At 37.3% G+C, this 21,287-nt stretch overlaps 1 protein-coding gene across 10 annotated transcripts in view; it reads left to right on the top strand.

Annotated features, from left to right (window-relative positions):
- The window catches only part of LOC108707903 (roundabout homolog 2), a 688,904-nt gene that overhangs the window by 98,101 nt on the left and 569,516 nt on the right, over nt 1-21,287 (top strand). The gene's annotated exons all lie outside the window — the stretch shown is intronic.

The raw sequence follows: 21,287 nt of genomic DNA, 5'->3' as shown, positions 1-21,287 counted from the left end.
ATTTAGGTTGCTAAGCTCTGCTGCCCCCTTGGGTATCCTAAATGGGTGGCCCATTTTGAAGACCAGTTAAGGTAAAAAGTGGATTGAATGCTTCTTTGTAGTCCTAGATGTTCTTAAAACTCAGCCTGCAGAATGAGTAATATGAACATTTATTGATGACATGATGCCCTAGATATTCCTGGATCTGTAAACGTTTTAGATTTTTCCCTCTGAAAATACTAAAATAGTCTGATTTGCAGGGCCAGGCTGAGAAGAATTGGCACAAAGATAATACTACTACATGGCTCGCTACCCTGTCTGCTGCCATTCACTACTGGCTCAGCCCAAACATCCCTGCCCTAGGGGAGTCAATAAGTCACACTCTGATAAACTGACATAGGTCAATTTAAAAATGTCCTGAATATTCAGGAAATATTCAATAAATCTTCATACTGTATACAGTATATTGAACTGCTGGGGTTCCCCAGAATAACTTTGCACTATTGTATAAATATATAAACTGTATGAGTGTAACAATGTTAAAAGGTACTGTAAGTTGTGTCCTTTCTTTTCAATTATGTTTATTGTTATTTTTAAACAAACAGCATGAGCAAAAACAAAATATTGACTTACATTAAAGCCTGTCAGTTTACAAACTAAAAGAACCTGATTATTACATATCAATCCAATGAAAATAAATATCAAATGATGACTTTAAACAAAATAAAATAAAATCATTCTCTCTACCAACAAAATAAACAAAACATTTACAATGTAAATGGACAAAATGAACATATCACAATGGGCGGCAGATTTATCAAGGGTCAAAGTGAATTCGAGGGAATGTTCAAAGTAAAAAAAATCGAAATTCAAAGTAATTTTTTGGATACTTCGACCATTGAATATGATACTATGACTTAAAATTCGATTTGAAGTAAAATCGTTTCGAATATTCGACCATTCGATAATCAAAGTACTGTCTCTTAAAAAAACTTCTACTTCAATACTTCACCAAATTAAACCTGCCGAAGTGCTATGTTAGCCTATGGGGACCTTCTAGAGCATTTTTCTAAGGGGCCGATTCACTAAATTCGAGTGAAGGATTCGAAGTATTGTTTGGGCTACTTCGACCTTCGACTACGACTTCTACTTCGAATTGAAGGATTCGAAGTAGAAATCGTTCGACTATTCGACCATTCGATAGTCGAAGTACTGTCTCTTTAAAAAAAACTTCGACCCCCTACTTCGGCAGCTAAAAGCTACCGAAGTCAATGTTAGCCTATGGGGAAGGTCCCCATAGGCTTGTCTAAGTTTTTTTTGATATTCCTTCGATTCCTTCGATCGTTGGATTTAAATCCTTCGAATCGTTCGATTCGAAGGATTTAATCGTTCGATCGAAGGAATAATCCTTCAATCGTACGATCGCAGAATTTGCGCTAAATCCTTCGACTTCGATATTCGAAGTCGAAGGATTTCAATTCCTAGTCGAATATCGAGGGTTAATTAACCCTCGATATTCGACACATAGTGAATCAGCCCCTAAGTTTTTGGAAGTCGAAGTAAAATCGTTCATTCGATTCGGATTTAATCGTTCGATCGAAGGAATAATCCTTCAATCGTACGATCGCAGAATTTGCGCTAAATCCTTCGACTTCGATATTCGAAGTCGAAGGATTTCAATTCCTAGTCGAATATCGAGGGTTAATTAACCCTCGATATTCGACACATAGTGAATCAGCCCCTAAGTTTTTGGAAGTCGAAGTAAAATCGTTCATTCGATTCGGATTTAATCGTTCGATCGAAGGAATAATCCTTCAATCGTACGATCGCAGAATTTGCACTAAATCCTTCGACTTCGATATTCGAAGTCGAAGGATTTCAATTCCTAGTCGAATATCGAGGGTTAATTAACCCTCGATATTCGACACATAGTGAATCAGCCCCTAAGTTTTTGGAAGTCGAAGTAAAATCGTTCATTCGATTCGGATTTAATCGTTCGATCGAAGGAATAATCCTTCAATCGTACGATCGCAGAATTTGCGCTAAATCCTTCGACTTCGATATTCGAAGTCGAAGGATTTCAATTCCTAGTCGAATATCGAGGGTTAATTAACCCTCGATATTCGACACATAGTGAATCAGCCCCTAAGTTTTTGGAAGTCGAAGTAAAATCGTTCATTCGATCGCTGAAATCCTTCGAATCGTTCAATTAGAAGGATTTAATCGTTCGATCGAACAATTTTACTTCGACCGTAGGATACCCAAATTTGATGAAAAAAACTTTGAGTTCGATATTCGAAGTAGAATTATTTAAATTCAATGGTCGAATCTCAAAGTATTTTTATCTTCGAAATTCGACCCTTGATAAATCTGCCCCTTAATGTTTGGAACAACGAGTAATGTAATAGAGAATCTCCTTCAGAAATATACATGAGATTTTCAATAATTACTTTATTATCAGACTCCAGAAAGTTAAAGTAGGGAGACAAAATTTTTAAGAATTTTTCTCTAAAACCAATGTTACCATACCTAAAACCTATTGCTTCATCCAAGATAAAACAAAATAACCTCTAAATCTGGGCAGTTTTCCTGAATCAATACAAAATAAATTGATTTACGGGTAGCTGCAATGACTAGATGTATAAAATGTTTTTTTTTATTCCAATATAAGTGATGTCCTGATAAAAGTCTGGATTGCAAACAGAGGACTTGAACCCAGAAAAGTATGAAAGTTGTAATAGCATTGCCTTCATTAAAAGACTGAAAGGTTCATTGATCTAAGTTATAATTTCTATCCTATTAAACAATACGTTATATACTGTATATATTTAGTTTATAGAAACCTTCTATCCCCGTCTTTGCACATTGATAGACCTTTTCCTGGACTCTGCAATCTTTTTTTTTTTTTAAACCAATCTCTTATATGGAATAGTATAAAAAGCTTTTGTAGAATCCAAATATACATCATGTCAACTGCCTCACTCTGATCCAATGTACTTACCTCTTTATACAAGATAATCAGATTAATTTGGCAAGATTGGACTGTCATAAAACCATGCTGACTTTCTGTAATTAGTTATCTATAATGCATTCTTAAAGAGCAGCCCTTAATCACCATCTAAAATGTTTTCATGCTATCGATGTGAAGCAGAACTATCTATGATTTTCCTGGTTGCTGTTAAGAGACAAGTGAAAAACATTTGGCAATTTTGAAATCCAGTAATTTACTTCTGGCAATCAAAATGTACAGATAAAAGAAATTGTTTACTTGTGTTTTGTAATTTTTATTTTTTAAAAAGTACAGAATTTTAAGAATTTGTTACATGTTCTGTGTTCTTAAATTTCTGTTGATATAGAGTCAAAGCCTACCAGATTCACAGTACTTTGGGCACATTTTTATAGACAGTATGATCGGGATCAACAGATGGGAGTCAGAAACTGCATTCGCTGTATTGTATATATTCCTATTAGTTCTCTCTTACTGTCCAGAGAACTGCCTTGATCGTGGCGTACAGTAACTAGGGTTGCCACCTGTCCGGTTTTCACCTGGACAGCCAAGTTTTTGGGAAAGCTATTAGGGTGAAAACTGCCTGTCTGGATTTCCAAATTAGGAAATCCAGACAGGGCTTTAAAATTAATGGCTTGGCAATCAGCCAATCAGTGATCATTAGATCATAACTGACTTCACCAGGCCCACTTCCTGCCAGGTCAGCGACTCGGCAGAAAGTGGTAACCCCAGGCGTAAAGAAGTCACTCAAGAACCCCCTGCAAAAAAAAAAAAAAAACTTTGGAGGAGCCTGGAGCACTGCAGCTCTGGGCCAGTACTCCCTCTATCCACCTGTCCAGTCGCGTCCCTCGCTCCTCCGGCCACTCACATCAAAAAAGGTAAGAGGGCTGCTGGGGAGTAAGCAGACCCACAGACCAGGTCCACCTGTTCCCTGGGCCCCCCCAATGCTGAGTCTGCTTTCTCTATAGTTACGCCAATAATTTTGATCATAACTCTACTCTGAAATTTCTGCATGACTACTGGATCTGTTTAAATCCTGTCATCGGAAAACATGTTTTTTCAGTTAATAGTGCTACTCCAGCAGAATTCTGCACTGAAATCCATTTCTCAAAAGAGCAAACAGATTTTTTTATATTCAATTTTGAAATCTGACATGGGGCTAGACATATTGTCAGTTTCCCAGCTGCCCTCAGTCATGTGACTTGTGCCTGCACTTTAGGAGAGAAATGCTTTCTGGCAGGCTGCTGTTTTTCCATCTCAATGTAACTGAATGCGTCTCAGTGGGACATGGGTTTTTACTATTGAGTGTTGTTCTTAGATCTACCAGGCAGCTGTTATCTTGTGTTAGGGAGCTGCTATCTGGTTACCTTCCCATTGTTCTGTTGTTTGGCTGCTGTGGGGGAAAAAGGGAGGGGGTGATATCACTCTAACTTGCAGTAAAGAGTGATTGATGTTTATCAGAGCACAAGTCACATGACTTGGGGCAGCTGGGAAATTGACAATATGTCTAGCCCCTTGTCAGATTTCAAAATTGAATATAAAAAAATCTGTATGCTCTTTTGAGAAAAGGATTTCAGTGCAGAATTCTGCTGGAGCAGCACTATTAACTAATTCATTTTGAAAAAAACTTTTTTCCCCATGACAGTATCCCTTTAATTTTCTGGGAGCAGCATTTCCCAGTGATGATCAATCTTGGTAAACTGACATGAAACCATGTTGGTGCATGTTTTTTTCATGATTCAATAAAAACACAATCACAATTTAAAAAAAAAAAAACTCTTGAAAATATGAAGGAAAAGTTCAACAGCTAAAACTAGATGACCGGCTTTTAAGTCTCTAGGGGACATTTACTTTGCCAAGGGGTACAAGTGCAAGAAACCATGGAACAGTGGATCCTGGTGCCTCAACCAATCAGCTATTAGCTTTGAATAGTTTATTACGTGCTGGAATATGAAAGCAAATACCTAACTGGTTGCTGCACTTCTGCAATTTAATGTTAATGTTTTTAAATCAGCCCTTAAATATGCTGTCATTCTGAATCTTTCAAACATTTGGGGGGTTATGTACAAAAGGCACTAAGTTTGCCCAGGTGCTGTAACCTATAGCAACCAATCAGCAGGTAGCATTAACTGGTCGCCTGTGTAAAAGCAAATGTCTTATAGGCTGCTATAACTTTGTAAAATGCACAATGAAAGAGAGTTAATGAATAAAGAAGACATGTTTACTACTGCAAATATCCAATCAGCTAACACAAAATAGAATAAGTTCTTTCGGGCTTTTATGATGTGAAACGGTGGGTCCTGGCCCAACTGCTCTCTCTGCCACAACTGGGAAACAGTCCTCCATAAGAACTCCATACAAAGATTTGCTGAAAGTTTACAGACAGACTTAAATCAAGCAGCTCAGATATACAAAATAACATTTTTCCAAGCTGCATCCGACACAGGAAAAAAACAGCTATCAGGGAAATAGAGGAACTCTGCAGCAGGGAACAATGGAGACAAACAACACAAAAGACAAAGATGATATTCATGGAACTCTATGGTATACATTCTGACAGCTGAGACTAAATATAATCTTATAAAGCAATATAACTATGGGTGTGCGTGGTGCTATTCTCAGAAAAAAACTGTCATTACTCCAATTCCTAATCTGAAGTATTTGTACAAACCGTTCAATTGAATTTATCTGTGAAATATAAAAGACTGAATATGTTTAGGCACAGAAATTCTGCGGTGGAGTTTATAATGGTGGTTTAGCGGCTATTTTGCAGTGCTGGGGTTCTTGAGTTCAATTCATATAAGGGATTCTATGCACATGTTCTAGTTGTCCTCCCACATAGGCATATGAACTAAAATGCACTCTATTGTGTGAATGTGAGAGGGACAGCGACTGATGGGAGTGACAAACCAATCTCTGCTATAAATGAAGGCTACTATATGTTGTTTCAATAGAAAGCTATTTATATGTGTTTAGATAACAGTGAACCTTTTTTTCATTTCACACAGTGACATTTTTTCAAATTTTTTTTTTTAGATAGATAGCGAATTGACGCTAGTTTTAGTCACTTCACCCTCTAGTAAATTGCCCCATAGTCAGAATTGAATCTACTCACACTTGGTATGGTGATGGATGCGCCTGCCAAAATTAGGCTTGCTCCAAGCCTTTTCTTCCGGTTTGCCGTTTGGCATGTTTGACCTAATCAGTCAGGCCGGGTGATAAAACTGGCTTCAACCAGATTGCAGGACAATATAGCACCACAAATGTACGGACTGCCAATGATTCAGCATTAAAAGCATCATTTAGTTCTGTTTCTTTTTTCTTATTTTCAAATGTTACTAGTTTCTTATGAACCTCGGTTAATTCATTTGGGCAATTTCTCTCTTGTAAGCCGCATATGCAGGTGGAGAGAGGTGGGGAAGATCTAGTCCACAGATTGAAACCAAGCTTCAGGAGACATTTACTCCAAGTATTGCTATTAAGCAGAGAGGTATATGACCTTTTATACAGTATTTTGATCACAGTTAGGAGGGACCACCGTATGGGGTTTACCTTGATGTAGTATGGTGGCTTATCAACTTTATGATCATAACTTTGTAAGAAAAAACCCTGTTTTTCTTTTCTTTTTTAAATACATGCACTTGCATATTCATTGAATCATTTAGACAGGGGATTATTGTACTTAAATATGTTTTTATATGGCCTTAGGAGTGCACCCACAACCCTCCTTTTTTGTAATTCATTTGCTACTTGCTAACAAAGTGTCTGACTGGGTCAGCAGGAAAAAAACATTGGAAAAAAAACTGGTGGGTCCCTGTCTAAATCCATAGCTGCTGCCCCGACCTTCCTCCCCGGCCCTGGTCACTGCAAGATGAAGGTACACAAGGATAGGGTGATGGAGGAGGGTTGTGTCTTGGGTGTGGGGGCCAGAGGGGGCTTTGTGGCTATAGCAGGGGTCTCGGGAGGGTGTGGAGGCCCCTGAAACAGCAGCCTTGTTGGGCTCCCTGGTCCAATGCTGTCTATAACCAATACCATTAGGTCAATTAGGTTTTTTGAGCACAGGTTCAATAAACCAATCCACTTCCTGCAAAACTTTAGATTTGTTTCTCCTACTCAATGTAACTGAATGGTGTAACAGTGGGACATGGATTTTTACTGTTTTTATATCTACCAGGGAGTTATTTGGTTACCTTCCCATTGTTCTGCTGATGGGCTGCTGGGGGGGGAAGGGAGGGATGTGATATCACTCCAGTCAGAGCACATGTCACATGACTGGTGGCAGCTGGAAAACTGCCAATATGTCTAGGCCCATGTCAGATTTCAAAATTAAATATAAAAAAAAATCAGTTTGCTCTTTTCAGTGCTGGAGCAGCTTTATTAACTGTGTTTTGAAAAAAAACATGTTTTCCATGACAGTCTCTCGTTAATAGGTGGGAATATTTTTCATAGGTAGCCCTATGGCCTCAAAAAGCCATGCAGATGTTATACCCAGGACATGATTTTCTGGGGTTTACACAATGGCTGATCTTAGGAACTACAGTACATCTGCATCAGTCTTGAAAGCCAGTGATCCATTCTGTATTAAAATGTGGTATAATTTCCTTCCCCAATAATGTTTTTTGTATCAGTAGGTCAAATTATGATTAACGTGCAAGAAAATAAATAGAGCTAAAAAGAAACAAGCTCTTAGAATTTAAAAAGAAGGAATAAAAATGCTTATATAAAGCTGAAATAAAGATACGGATTAAAATTATATGCTTCTTAAATGAAGCTTCTGTAATATCTGTGATCATTGAAGCAACTTACTAAAAGGGAGATTAGTAATACTGGAAATGCAAAATGTCATATGCTAATGAAATACAAATCACACCAGGGGATGGGGTTCTATTTAAAGGGGGGGGGGGAAATTATAGGACACTTATCTTAACCACTGCATTTAGAAGTTTCTGAAAGAAGTGGTGGATAAGCAATATATTGCAGTAATAAGAATTCACGTCGATGTACTTTGCATTACAAATAATTTTCAAGATGGCTGATGAAATGACTGTAGTTGACATTACTTAGATTTTTCAAAAGGAATGTTATAAGCTTATATACACAGAGACATGCTCAGCAAATCTGGCCCCACAGGAATGTATAGAAAATACTAAAGTAGAGCAAAAAAGTGGGTCAGCATAGAAAAACAGCTACTCTTAGCTCAATGTGCTTTTAATAAAGGCTGAATGTTCGGCTTCTGCAGACGTTAGATAAGAATTGAAATCATTCCAGTGGTTTGATTGACAAAAAAGAAAAACTATATTGTACCTTAAATGATTAAGCTCATTAGTGTTATAGTTATTTTATGCAGAGCTATTGGCTATAATTTTTCTTACTGTTTTTTTTTATTTGCTTTGCAGACGTTGTTAACCATTACTTGAAAAAGGACCTGGATGGTCCTTTGGAGTTGCCGTATGAAATAATAAAGGCGGTTTTATTTTTACAAGATGGGAGCGCCGCTATCTTTTGACTGTGTTAACCATTGTCAGGTTCTTTATACTGGTTGCTTGAATGGTGTTTCTTGCTTTGTTTGGTCGGCAGAGTATTTGAGGTTACACACAAGTGCATTGTAACCACAGCTAACTGTATCAGTAATGATGGGATGTGTTTCAGACAAACAGAACAAGAGACACAAATATTCCCGTGATCAGTTGGATGTTAAACCCATTCATTTACGTTACTGGAGTAAAAATGTACTATTTGTGCTTCTGTATAGTTACAGTCGGCGCCGGTTAGCCCTCCTGTTTCCAGGTCTGAATCGAGCACTGCTGTGCCTATTTAAGGTAACAGTAACATCAAGAAATGAAAGTGTTTTAAAGTAATAAAAATATAATGCAGTGTTGCCCTGCACTAGTACAACTGGTGTGTTTGCTTCAGAAACACTATCATTGTTAATATAAATAAGCTGCTGTGTAGCAATGGTGGCAGCCATTCAAATGAGAAAAGACTCACACAGCAGATAAGCTCAGTAGAACATAATGATGTTATCTATTATCCACTATTTAACCTGTGACATATAGCCTTTTTTTATATTTCCACCACTGCTACACAGCAGTTTGTTTATATGAACTATAGTAGTGTTGACACCTAGTAGACTTGGGAGACTTTGCTCAATTACATCTAATTTGTATTGAGGTGCACATGCAGTTGTGTCATACACAACACACTCTTGAGACTTAGGGAGACTTCAGTCTGAGTTCCCCCACACACCCGCCCCATCCGTTAGGTCCACCTGGTCCTCAAACCCCTCCTCCCTCTCTTCCCTGCACATACCTTTCTTTTTGCGCTCAAGGAGGAGTTCAGCAGGCGATATCCAGAGTTTCAGCAAGAGCAAGTCTGGGTTGGCGGGGCCCAAAAGGGCCAGGGACTACCAGGCTTTCTTCCATTGTCCTGCCAGCCCAGTGCGATCCTGCTAGAGATCACAAACAAAGCTGGAATTCTGGAGCAACAAGGGAAAAGTTTCTGTACTAGAATTTTCATATGTTGATTCCATACCCATCCTAGTATGAGTGGACTCTGTGTTGGCTTTACTTTGACCCAAAGTAGGCCTGGCAGTTGATCATGTATCATACATAGTTACAAGGACAACAAGATGTAATTACCAGTTTAAAGTTTTTATTCTGTAACAAAATATGTAATATTTGTTGATTTGCCCATGTGGTCTCCTATATGTAGGGAAGTCCACATAACAAACCTGGATATTTCAACATAGATCCATTATTAGGAATGCTAATGTCAAACTACCTGTGCCAAAACATTTTATGAATGCAGGACAAACTGATTAAGAGTTGAGATATATGGTTTTGTATATATTGGTCAAAAAAACAATCCTATTGAGTTTATTAAATGTTTTAACAACTAAGGTATAGAGATCCAAGATATCTTATCAATAAAAACCCAGGTCCCATGCACTCCATATACTACTACTGTTTTCGTTGTGGCTTTTGTTGAGTACTGATAGGGTTGCACTACTCATTTCTTAGCAATCTGCAAAGCCTGCTCCTTTGTGAGAACTGTGATATGAAATAATGACTCCATGATATTATACCTATAAATGACATTTTCCTACACAGGGATCATAGCAGTTACTCAACATGCATTCTCTGGTGCTCAGCTCCTGGTGTATAACCACAGCATCACTGTTTCATTATTACATGACCTTTTGTTAAATGAAACCATCAATCATAAATTGAATAGAAACATCCCAGCCTACTAAACAAGGTAGCTAATTAAAAACAAGTTAATTGAGCAGCTTTGTGGATCCGCATTTTCCTGCCGAATACATGTCATGTAAGAAAATTTTCTGCTGAGGGCATGCAGTGCTTTGGAAATGTTTGTCACTTTTCTCGCTGAGCATTGGCACTTTGGGGCAGTATAGATTTTTTTAAATAATTCTTTGATAATTAAAAAAACAGAATAACTCTACTTGATAAGAACATATTTAAAAAAATGTTATCTTAAAAACTATTAATATTTCATCATGTTTTCTTTCTGCTAAGCAATGGATAATTATAGCTTAACCCATAAGGGAGTGGTAGGCAAATTTCCACGTTTCACCGCCAGCGAATAAATTTGTGAAACTGCGGTGAAAAATCGCTGGTTAAAAATCCACTGCAACAAAAATATCCGCCGCATCATTAAAATTGTCGCGTGTCAAAATTATTTTGGATGCCCATTGACTTTTATGCATTTGTATAAAATAGGATCATGTATAAAAATTGTCGCGGGCGTCTAAATTGACATGTCAAAATTATATGCCCATTGAATTCAATGCATTTCCCACATTTTTTGCCATTTCGCAAATTTTTCAGTGAAGCTAAACGAGACAAATTCGCCCATCTCTAGTGAGTGGATCTTATTATCTTCCACCCAACTGGTTCATCCCTTTTGTACCTTCCTTCATCCTTCTCCCCCACTCTCTCTACCCCTTCCTTAGATTAAAGTTTTAAAAATCTAAATAATGTTGATTAAAAGATAAAAGAAAAATGCAGTGACGGAACTTGGTGGGGGCGGGCCCTGCCCCCCACCCTCGTCCGTACGATGCTGCAGCCGACTCCAGCTAACGTGACTGCCGGGGGGCCCTGTGGGGGTGCGGGCCCTGGCCCAATTGCCCACCCGGTAGTTACGCCACTGGAAAAATGGCAAGTTTAGAAGCAAGGAAATGGATGAAGTGGAGAAAGGCCTATTGTGTTTCAATAAAAAGGGTTAAGGGACCCCATGGATGATATAAAGATAGTGGAAGGGCAGCACCTGTTGTAGAACACTCTAGGATTAATAGATACCAAGGAGGTTTAGAGTGGGGTAGCTCCCTACACGACACTCACCAATTAGTAAGCATTCAATGGGTAGGGAAATCTTAGTGCAGTCCTTTGGAGCATTATTATAGGATTTTAGTAAATTAGGGACAAACACCTGTGGTGTGAGTAATATCCATTGCGAACTTGGTGTATGATGTGATACGGTGAAATAGTGTACACATCAAGTACATTGTTTCATGTTATTTCTTCAATAACTGTTCCTGATTATATGCCATTGGCACATGGGTGAAGTGAATATGTTTAGAGCTTCAGTTTAGCCTGGAGACCCATCGTGGATGACGTCCCAATGATGACCCTACTGTGGTGAGGAGACCCATGTAGCAGCGCTCTACCTTGAGAGCAGCTGGAAAAGGTAACCATAATATAGTGATAAAATCTCAAGAATTTGGTCTATTAGGGTCATCTTGTTGTAGACTTGAGAATATAACACATACTCCAAAACCTTGTTGGTTAGGCATGATAAACCCACTGCTGAACATCTATATTTGCACAATATTTAGGTAATGTATAATAGTTGTGGTTTCAAAATGACAATGAAATGACTTCATTTATTGGAGGTGGGTGGTTTGCTGAGTTGCCATGAGTGAAGTCTATCCATTTACAAATGAGAGACTTCTTGGAATGAAACCAAAGGATTTCTCATAGAGTTCTTGGGTGCTTACTCTGTATGTTGTTGTCTTGGATTCACAGGAGACTAAGTGAAATCTGTTTGGGTATGGCCCCCAGGGATGTTTATATTTACTGTATGATCAATATGTTGCTATAATTTGGTTTCAGATTTCATTTAGTACAAATGTGCTAAGTACCCTAAGTGCCATTTGCCATGTTTGCCAACATCTTAGATTGATACTGTACAGTGGGCTCTGGGCCAGTTCACTTAGATCTATTTCCAACACTGTTCTGCTGAGTGTTGGAATCTTTGAGGTTCAGATGCAAAGGTGAATACTATCTCTGCGAGTGGGTTCTGTAGTGCATCATCTCTAGGTTATATCAACTGGCTACTGAAAACATGGGTGGAACCACAGAAAGAAGGGTTAGGATTAAAAATTTTAACGTTACATTTAAAATAAAGCTTTTGCCTCTTCTCTGTCCATGATCTGTAGCTTATTCCAGTTAAAAATTAGCTGTGATCATCTTTAATTGTAGGAGAAAGTTTGGAAATTAAATCTATTCATTTTCAACGAGGCTGTAAATTCTCAGCTTTCTAAAAAACTTGACTTCGATAGCAACTCAGCAGCTTTTAGATTTGTGAAATTTCTGGTTGTCATGGTCATTGACCCCAACAACCGGAATGTATGCCAAATTTCTTGCTATTCAAATGTGTAATTCAAAAACAAATAGACCAGTTTAACAGTAGATGTAAATGTAAATAAAATAATCTTTAAAATGTCTCCTGGGTCTCTGGCCTCCATTTATACATTTCACCTTTTCAACACACACAGAGATACTTTGGAAAGTAAGATAGGTTTAAAACAAATGTTCTCATGGCAATAACTAATCTATTTGAACATAACTTTATTACATTATATTACTGGGGTTCAATCTGATATTATTGATAATTCACCGTATACAATACATGTATCTTGTACAGTCCCTTGGGTATTTATGCTATTAAATGACACACATGCATAGAACCCAACAGGTATTTTATGGTTCATCTATTAAGACAGTTTCCATTATTATCCTTGTGATGCAATTTTGTTATATGGACATCAGCAATTCAACAAATATTACCGCAGGTTAGGAAGCCGAGCAAAATAAATGTTCTTCAGGCTAAAAGACCTATTATATTGATCCACTGGAGTTGGAAACGAATCCTGAAGTAGAGTGTAATTACTTTCCATCCTTGAGTTGTTACTATTAGAAGACTGATACTGCTCCGGTTATCAAATTGAGACCATTAAACTGCCACATTATCCTTCAAAGTATTATAGTGACACTTACCAAAAGAAATATTACTCTCTATAAATAGTCTGAGTTATTTACCTGTTAAAGGACTATCATTGCTGCACTGATGTGAAATGCATATGGCAACTTTTGGAAAATGTCTGCAGGTTCTAAGGGGCTGGTTCACTAAAGGTCGATAAACTGAGTGTTATTTATAGCATGGCAGAAACATTTTATCACTTCTTATATTTTTAGAATTAACGATCGATTCACTAAAAGTTTACTTGTCTAACCTAATTTTTACATTAATTTTAGCTGAATTTTAAAGCATGCGTTATATAAATATAGAATTAACGCTTGCGATATGTCTATTAGCACATGCGAAAATACTTTGATGAATCGTTCCTTAAATGACGCGTCTTAAATAACGAACAAAACAGTGCGTTAAGGAATAATGACCTTTACTGAATCGGCCCCTTTATAGGAAGCATACCGGTAGAATAGGGATTTCTGCATTCATTCGTGTACCATCAGATACTGAACTTTTAAACCCCTCTAATGTCTAAAATATAGTGTTCTAGTCGTTGGGATATAAGAATTGTGCAGGCATGATCTTATTATTGCTCCCTCTAGTGTTCCATTTAGCTCTCATTTGCTTTGTCTGTCTCTTTGCACTTTCTCATGTTAATATCTTTTTTCACGAGCATTAACCTCTTCCAACATTTTATCGATACCTTGTCAGATTTCCTAGTTGGTTTTAAGTGGACACATAAAGGTGGAATTCCTGGATATTCAGCAGAAAGAATCCCAAGGCACACATGGTCAATGCAAGCAAGCTGCCTTGCATGTTTATTTGGGGTCACTCCCCTTTCTCAAGCATCATCTTTCCTTATTTACCAGAGGGTGTGCGAGAGCCAAAGTTGATTTTACTATGGAATTCCAGGATATGCCACATCTGAACAGTCAGATACAACTGAGTGTGGCAACACATGATTGCCAAGAGGGCATGTTCTTGCAGAAGGGACATCTCAAGTTCTGACTGCTAACCACAGTACACAGTACAGGTATGAGACCTGTTATCCAGAATGCCTGGGACCTGGGTTTTTCCAGATCCGTAATTTGGATCTTCATACTTCATATCATGTAAACATTAAATAACCCCAATAGGCTGGTTTTGCTTTCAATACGGATTAATTACATCTTTTTTTGATCAAGTATAAGGTACTATTTATCATTACAGAGAAAAAGGTAATGATTTTCCAACATTTGCATTATTTGGATAAAATTGAGTCTATGGGTGACTGCCTTTCTATAATTTGGAGCTTTCTGGATAATGGGTTTCTGGATAACAGATCCCATACCTGTACAAAGAAAATACAGACAATAAAAGAAAATAAGGCCACGGTGTCTATTAAATCATTAATAACAAACCATAATACATTATGTGTATTCCTTCACTGTCCCATTGAATTATCCTGCACTTAATACACATACTATCCTATGCGTTCTAATCATATATCATGAAAAAGGTTGCTCTGAAGCAGTGCTGTTTAACCTTTTTATGTAGTAGGCTGATTATTTTTCATAACTCATGTTCAAGTACCAGTTTTTAATAAATATACACATACACAGAATTCTGTGAAGCCCTCAATCAGACTGGGAGCCATAAAAATCCCTTGGAGGACATTTGGTCCATGAGCTTCCAGTGTAGCATGGCTCTAAACCAGTGGTTATCAGACTTTTTTTTCATGAAGGACTTGTCTTTGGTCAAACCCCCATAAGCTATTAACAAGCTCAGAGAATGAGCTATAGGAGAAAATTTGTGGTTTGGTTATCGTGCCAAGAATATCTAGTACAGGTATGGGACCTGTTATCCAGAATGCTTGGGACCTGGGGTTTTCTGGATAACATATTTCCATAATTTGGATCTCCATATATTAAGTCTACTAGAAAAGCATGTAATCATAAAATAAACCCAATAAGCCAGTTTTGCTTCCAATAAGGATTTACTGTATAATACTGTATTTTATTTTGGGTCAAGTACAAGGTGCTGCTTTATTATTACAGAAAAAAAGGAAATCATTTTTCAAAATTTGGATTATTTGGATAAAATGGAGTATATGGGTGACAGCCTTCTGTAATTTGGAGCTTTATGGATAATGGGTTCCCAGATAACGGATCCCATACCTGTACAACAAATACATTTAACACAAATCAACCCCTGACCTTCAACTTGGGATTTCAGGTGTAGACCCTCTTCCCAAACCTTACTATAACTAGCTTTTAGATTTAGCCCTACTGCTATTGTCCATCCAGTTTGGGAACCACTGGTCTAAAGTGACTACTGTATGAAAGTTACTACTGTGTGTAGTTGGAAATAATTCTATTACTCCATGAGACATAGGGAAGACAATAGAATCGCAGGAAGGATATCCCACCAATTCTAACCACAAATACAAATTTACAATATGAATATATTTTATTAATCACTTTAATCAAAGCAATTATTTCGTACAAGAATTGGTGCCATTAGGCGTCATTATTATCTAAATGTGCATATTATGTTACATGCGTTTTACTAACATAATCTAAAGGACCAGTAATAGCAAAGACTAAAAATGATTAATTGCAGACATATACAAATAAAGCATAGACCATTGTATGCAGATGTCAGATTTCCTTTTCCCAGGCTTTATTTGTGAAATCAAATTATTATATTGATGCAGAGCCAAGTTTAGAACCAACATTGGGTTTTAAAACATTCTCTATACTAGATTAATCTGTAATCAAGTAGAGCATTAGTATATTTCCACTTCCAGTGTTAAAAGATCCAGTTGCTAATAAATTCAACAATTTGTGTGAATGCACCTCTGTATGAAGCTAGGTCCATTGATCCAGTATGCTTCATTCCATGGAACCTTCTGAATGAGTTATATATACAGTTTTCAGATCAATGTGGCATACTATTTTAGGCTTTGTTTGGTCTGTGCATTTGTGTCTCATTCATCTTTTTCTACCACTCGTTGTATTATATTGACGTTTGCTTTAAGTTGAATATGTGTTTAGATAATCATTTATCACCGGGTTTTTGTTTTTGTTCTATTTTTCTTTAGGGCATGATTGCCATTCCATTGGGTGACCTTTCTAACTACACTAAAGTGTACGTGTAAGCGAGGTATATGTTTACACATTGTTCTCAAAGCTCTTGAACTGTACTTGTGATGAACAGTGAATTCTTCAGGAGTTTTTGTGTGTCTGTAGGCAACATATGACTTGAGATATGTCATGGTCACACCATGATGTCAGGCTCAATATGCTATGCTAAAGTCATTTTATTAGGCAGACAGATTTAAAGTACTGGCCCAAGGCAATTAGATTATTATGATTATCAACAGTGATTTCCATGGCATGTGTGTGGCTGAACTTACCATTCCTAATATACCCCTGACTAGGAGAAAGCTTGTCCATTTTGCCACTCAATGCCTCCACTCAACTGCCACACTCTACTACACCAATGCTAATGGTAGGGAAATATCAGCCCTGGGGAAAAAATGTAATAAGATCCATATCAGTTGTCCACAAATTTTACTTTGGAATAATTTAAAGATGACCTCTGTTGCCTGAAAAAATGAGTTTCATATTGTTATTTAAAAGTGTATTCTAAGGGCAATTGTCTGCATTCACCTGTAAATAATTTTGACCTTGAAATGTTTATTTATATACTAGATATTTATTTTTACCCATTGTATCAAGGAAAACAGAACTATATAATTTATTAGTTAATGACATAGCTACTGTATGTATAGCCTAGGAATAAATACATATATACCAAGTTTATGTATGTGGCTATTTATATGCTGGGTCAACTTAAAACTGAAAATTGAACTGAAGCACAAAAGATAAGTTAAAGAGTATATGGAGTCCAACCGAAATACCTTTTGTGATTAATTGAGCTAATGTTACAGTATTAGGTGTTGTTTTCTAGCTATCTAGCTGTCCAGTTTTTGTAAATATGCCTATGAGATGAGGAATGCATCAGAAGGTTGATCTGTTTTTTCCCAACAAGTTTTCTTTAGACCCATCTTATGATCTGAGGGAGCAAACAGTCAGATCATCCTGATTTTAACTCATTTGGTAGAAAAATAAGAAGATCTTACCATGCGTGGCCATCTTTATAGTACATGATAAAACCCACCACATATGAACACCAATGTGGCTACAATATGCATATGTAAGGGGCTTTTTTATATAAGCATCTGCATGAACACACCCAATGTAGTATGGTTAATAAAAAAATTGACATATTCCATTTAAGGTGTAGGGGAATGATACATGCTCTCCCCATTTATTCTGCAACCCCCTAAAGTTTGACTACTAAAGGGATCCTCCCCACAAGTTCTATAGTTTGGCCACTAGGAGGCAATATGTAATGATATATAATCTGAGCATATGTGCTCAGGGTCCATTTTGCTTGTCCACTTACTTGAGCAAGTAGGAAGGGTGCAGTGGATCCTGGACAGGTCAGGTTTAGAAAGGATAGGCTACTCATCTTAATAAATCACTCTAGGAGTAATAGATAGTCACGTCTATTTAGCCGAGCAGCAAAGGCTCCATGGAGGAGTATGAGTGGGATTATATTCCCAGGTGATAATTACCCAGAAGTAGGGTGAGTATATGCCTATTCATAATTGTGCTATGTTCCTATTTATTTTCTATTCTCCTATGTGGACTTGTTCTCAATAAATAATTTATGTGGTTAAAGGGATACTGTCATGGGAAAAAAATTTTTTTCAAAATGAATCAGTTAATAGTGCTGCTCCAGCAGAATTCTGCACTGAAATCCATTTCTCAAAAGAGCAAACAGATTTTTTTATATTCAATTTTGAAATCTGACATGGGGCTAGATATATTGTCAATTTCCCAGCTGCCCCATGTCATGTGACTTGTGCTCTGATAAACTTCAATCACTCTTTACTGCTGTACTGCAAGTTGGAGTGATATCACCCCCTCCCTTTTCCCCCCCAGCAGCCTAACAACAGAACAATGGGAAGGTAACCAGATAGCAGCTCCCTAACACAAGATAACAGCTGCCTGGTAGATCTGAGAACAACACTCAATAGTAAAAACCCATGTCCCACTGGGACACATTCAGTTACATTGAGAAGGAAAAACAACAGCCTGCCAGAAAGCATTTCTCTCCTGAAGTGCAGGCACAAGTCACATGATCAGGGGCAGCTGGAAAATTGACAAAATGTCTAGCCCCATGTCAGATTTCAAAATTGAATAAAAAAAATCTGTTTGCTCTTTTGAGAAATGGATTTCAGTGCAGAATTCTGCTGGAGCAGCACTATTAACTGATTCATTTTGAAAAATTTTTTTTTTCCCATGACAGTATCCCTTTAAGTTACAAGAACCACTGGCACATATTTATTGTGTACTGCATAGTAACTGTAGTTCATCAACACCGTCTTCCAGCCTGTTGTGAGGGCTCACTCCCTAATGTAAAGTCTTATCTGGGTAGATATATGACAAAGCTCATAGCTCTGGAGGAAGGTGCTACTTCAATTTACTATAGCCTTACAAAGGTATTAGGCAACATTGCTGTATCAAAGCTAAATTCTCTATAGCAGTAAACAAAACCACAGCAAATTAATGAATGAAAAGTAAAGTCTTTACTTGACTGGAAAATCCAAACTAAACAAAATGTTAGATCCATTTTAGTATTAGATTAAAATGGGAACAAATCCTACTGGTAAGTGGAGCTGATTTTACATTTATGAGGGCATACTTTACTTTGCAAAAAAAAAAAGGCTTTGGTGCCTACACATTCATATTTGTACATAAGAAAGCAAGAGGTTTATTCAGCAGAAATAATTTCCATATAGGAGAAAGCTTTGCTGAGAAACAGCATTGCTGGTCCTATACAATTTGTTTAAGTGCAGATATAAGGAGAAAGGTAATTATCTTCCATTACTGTTTAGGTGTGACAGTGTACCTCTTTCTATAAACAGAATAAATCTCCTCTTAAATAAGAGAGTCTGATGCTACAATACATTAATCTAAATTTAAAATAAATGCCTTCATTTTCAGTGTATAATTGAAGACCTGGAAAGGGCTCACGACATGATATACAGTTTGAAGCTCAAGTAAAGGGCTTGGCTGACAGTTTCTCAGTTTCCTGGAAAAGGTGAGCCAGAGTCGCGCTCTTTACTGTTATATGGAATTATTAAAACCTTTAAAAGAGCCACTGTACGATTCTCTAGCGACACCTGTGACATCTAATAGATATATTGTCACTTTACTGAAACAGAGGTCGGACACACTTTGCTCCGGAATAGCTTTTCTTTTACAAAATATAAAGGTAGGGCAATAATAGGCTTCTAATTTATTATGAATAAATGACAGCTGCACATATTAATTGAATATTACAGCATCCCGCCTAATGGAGAAATAGTGATTGTATAACTGTATATATTTAAAGGAGCTGTGATGAACAGAACAGAACCTTTTTATATTTCCACTGTAATTCACCACCTGCTGTGCTGTATTTAACTGGCATGTAAATACAATTGTTACTAGTGGAAACCGGTGGTTACACAGTGGTCTTCTCCTTGGGGGCCTTTTGGGTCTGCAGCTACAGTAAATTCTTGGTTCTTCCTAGCAACCACTAACTTTGGTCCCATCTTGTATCAATGCTTGGTGCATTTGTCCTTAAAAGAACTTATCTGGCACATGTGATGATATTAAGAGTACTTGGGCTTGGAAACCACCAATTCCTTGAGGGACTATTCACAAGATCACAAGATCCTTGGCCCAATTGGGTAATCCTCCATAGGTAAGAGCACCATGACTTTCTGAGCAGTAGGGGGAAAGAAAACCTTTGGGTCTATTTACATCATGAATAGACTATTCACTATCACAACAAATTGTGAAGGTGACTGGGTTAGGGTTAGCAGAGCTCTCAAACTTGGTGAAACACCCCCACTCCAGGTGTGAATGCTTAGCCAAATAACAAAAGGAACTGAGAGAGACAGATAACAGATCTTACTGCCAATATGGAGCAGATTTACTAAGTGAGTGAAGAATTCGAATGAAAAAAAATTTGAATTTCAAAGTATTTTTTTGGGTACTTCTACCATCAAATTTGAAGTAAAAAACGTTTGACTATTCGACCATTCGATAATCAAAGTACTGTCTCTTTAAAAAATACTTCGACTTCATACTTCGCCACTTCAAACCTACCGAGCTGTAATGTTAGCCTATGAGGACCTTCCCCAGCACTTTTCTATGTTTTTTTTGATCGAATAAAAATCCTTCAATAAATCGATTAAAATCGTTCAAATCGTTCGATTACAAGGATTTTATCGTTTGATCGAGGTATTTGAGCTAAATCCTTCGAATTCGATATTCGAATTCAAAGGATTTAACTTCGAGGGTTTTTTAACCCTCGAAATTCGACCCTTGATAAATCTGCCCCTATATGTTTATTCACAGAATATGTTTCAAGCTGCACTTTATCAAGTGTAAAGCACCAGATTATATATAAACATTTAAAAGTATATACAGGAAGTGATGCCACGCAAGTTAGGTGTTTCCGCTTAGGTAGGATGATGATGTCACACAAAGACTATACATATTCATTATAGTGCATATCAAAGTGTCCATGGAAAATAGTCCATATAACTGCCAAATAGTCCAAAGAGTCAGATAATGGAACTGCCCGCTCTTAAAGGTCCTACCATGTCAACCTCAAGGCAAGGCACATTTTCTTGGTGCAGAAAAATAACACCAGCAGGAGTTTAAAAAACTATTTATATTCCATGCTTCCTCTAAGTTGTGCTCTTGTGCCAGCACACACAGGTTTTATTAATAAGACACTATATATAAGACTTCTTGTATTTGACAATCGGCCTAATGTCACAATTTTTCGCTTTCAGTTGGTGTCTTTTATATGGATGCACTTCTTCATAAATTTTCTTTTAGCGGGAGGTATTTAAAGGTCATGTATTGGATTAATTACATTGATTGTGCAATGCTTTATTCATTTGATGGAATAAATT

The sequence above is a fragment of the Xenopus laevis genome, chromosome 2L (genome assembly GCF_017654675.1).
Source record: "Xenopus laevis strain J_2021 chromosome 2L, Xenopus_laevis_v10.1, whole genome shotgun sequence".
NCBI classification, from domain to species: Eukaryota; Metazoa; Chordata; class Amphibia; order Anura; family Pipidae; genus Xenopus; species Xenopus laevis.
This window is presented reverse-complemented; position numbering and strand designations above follow the sequence as displayed.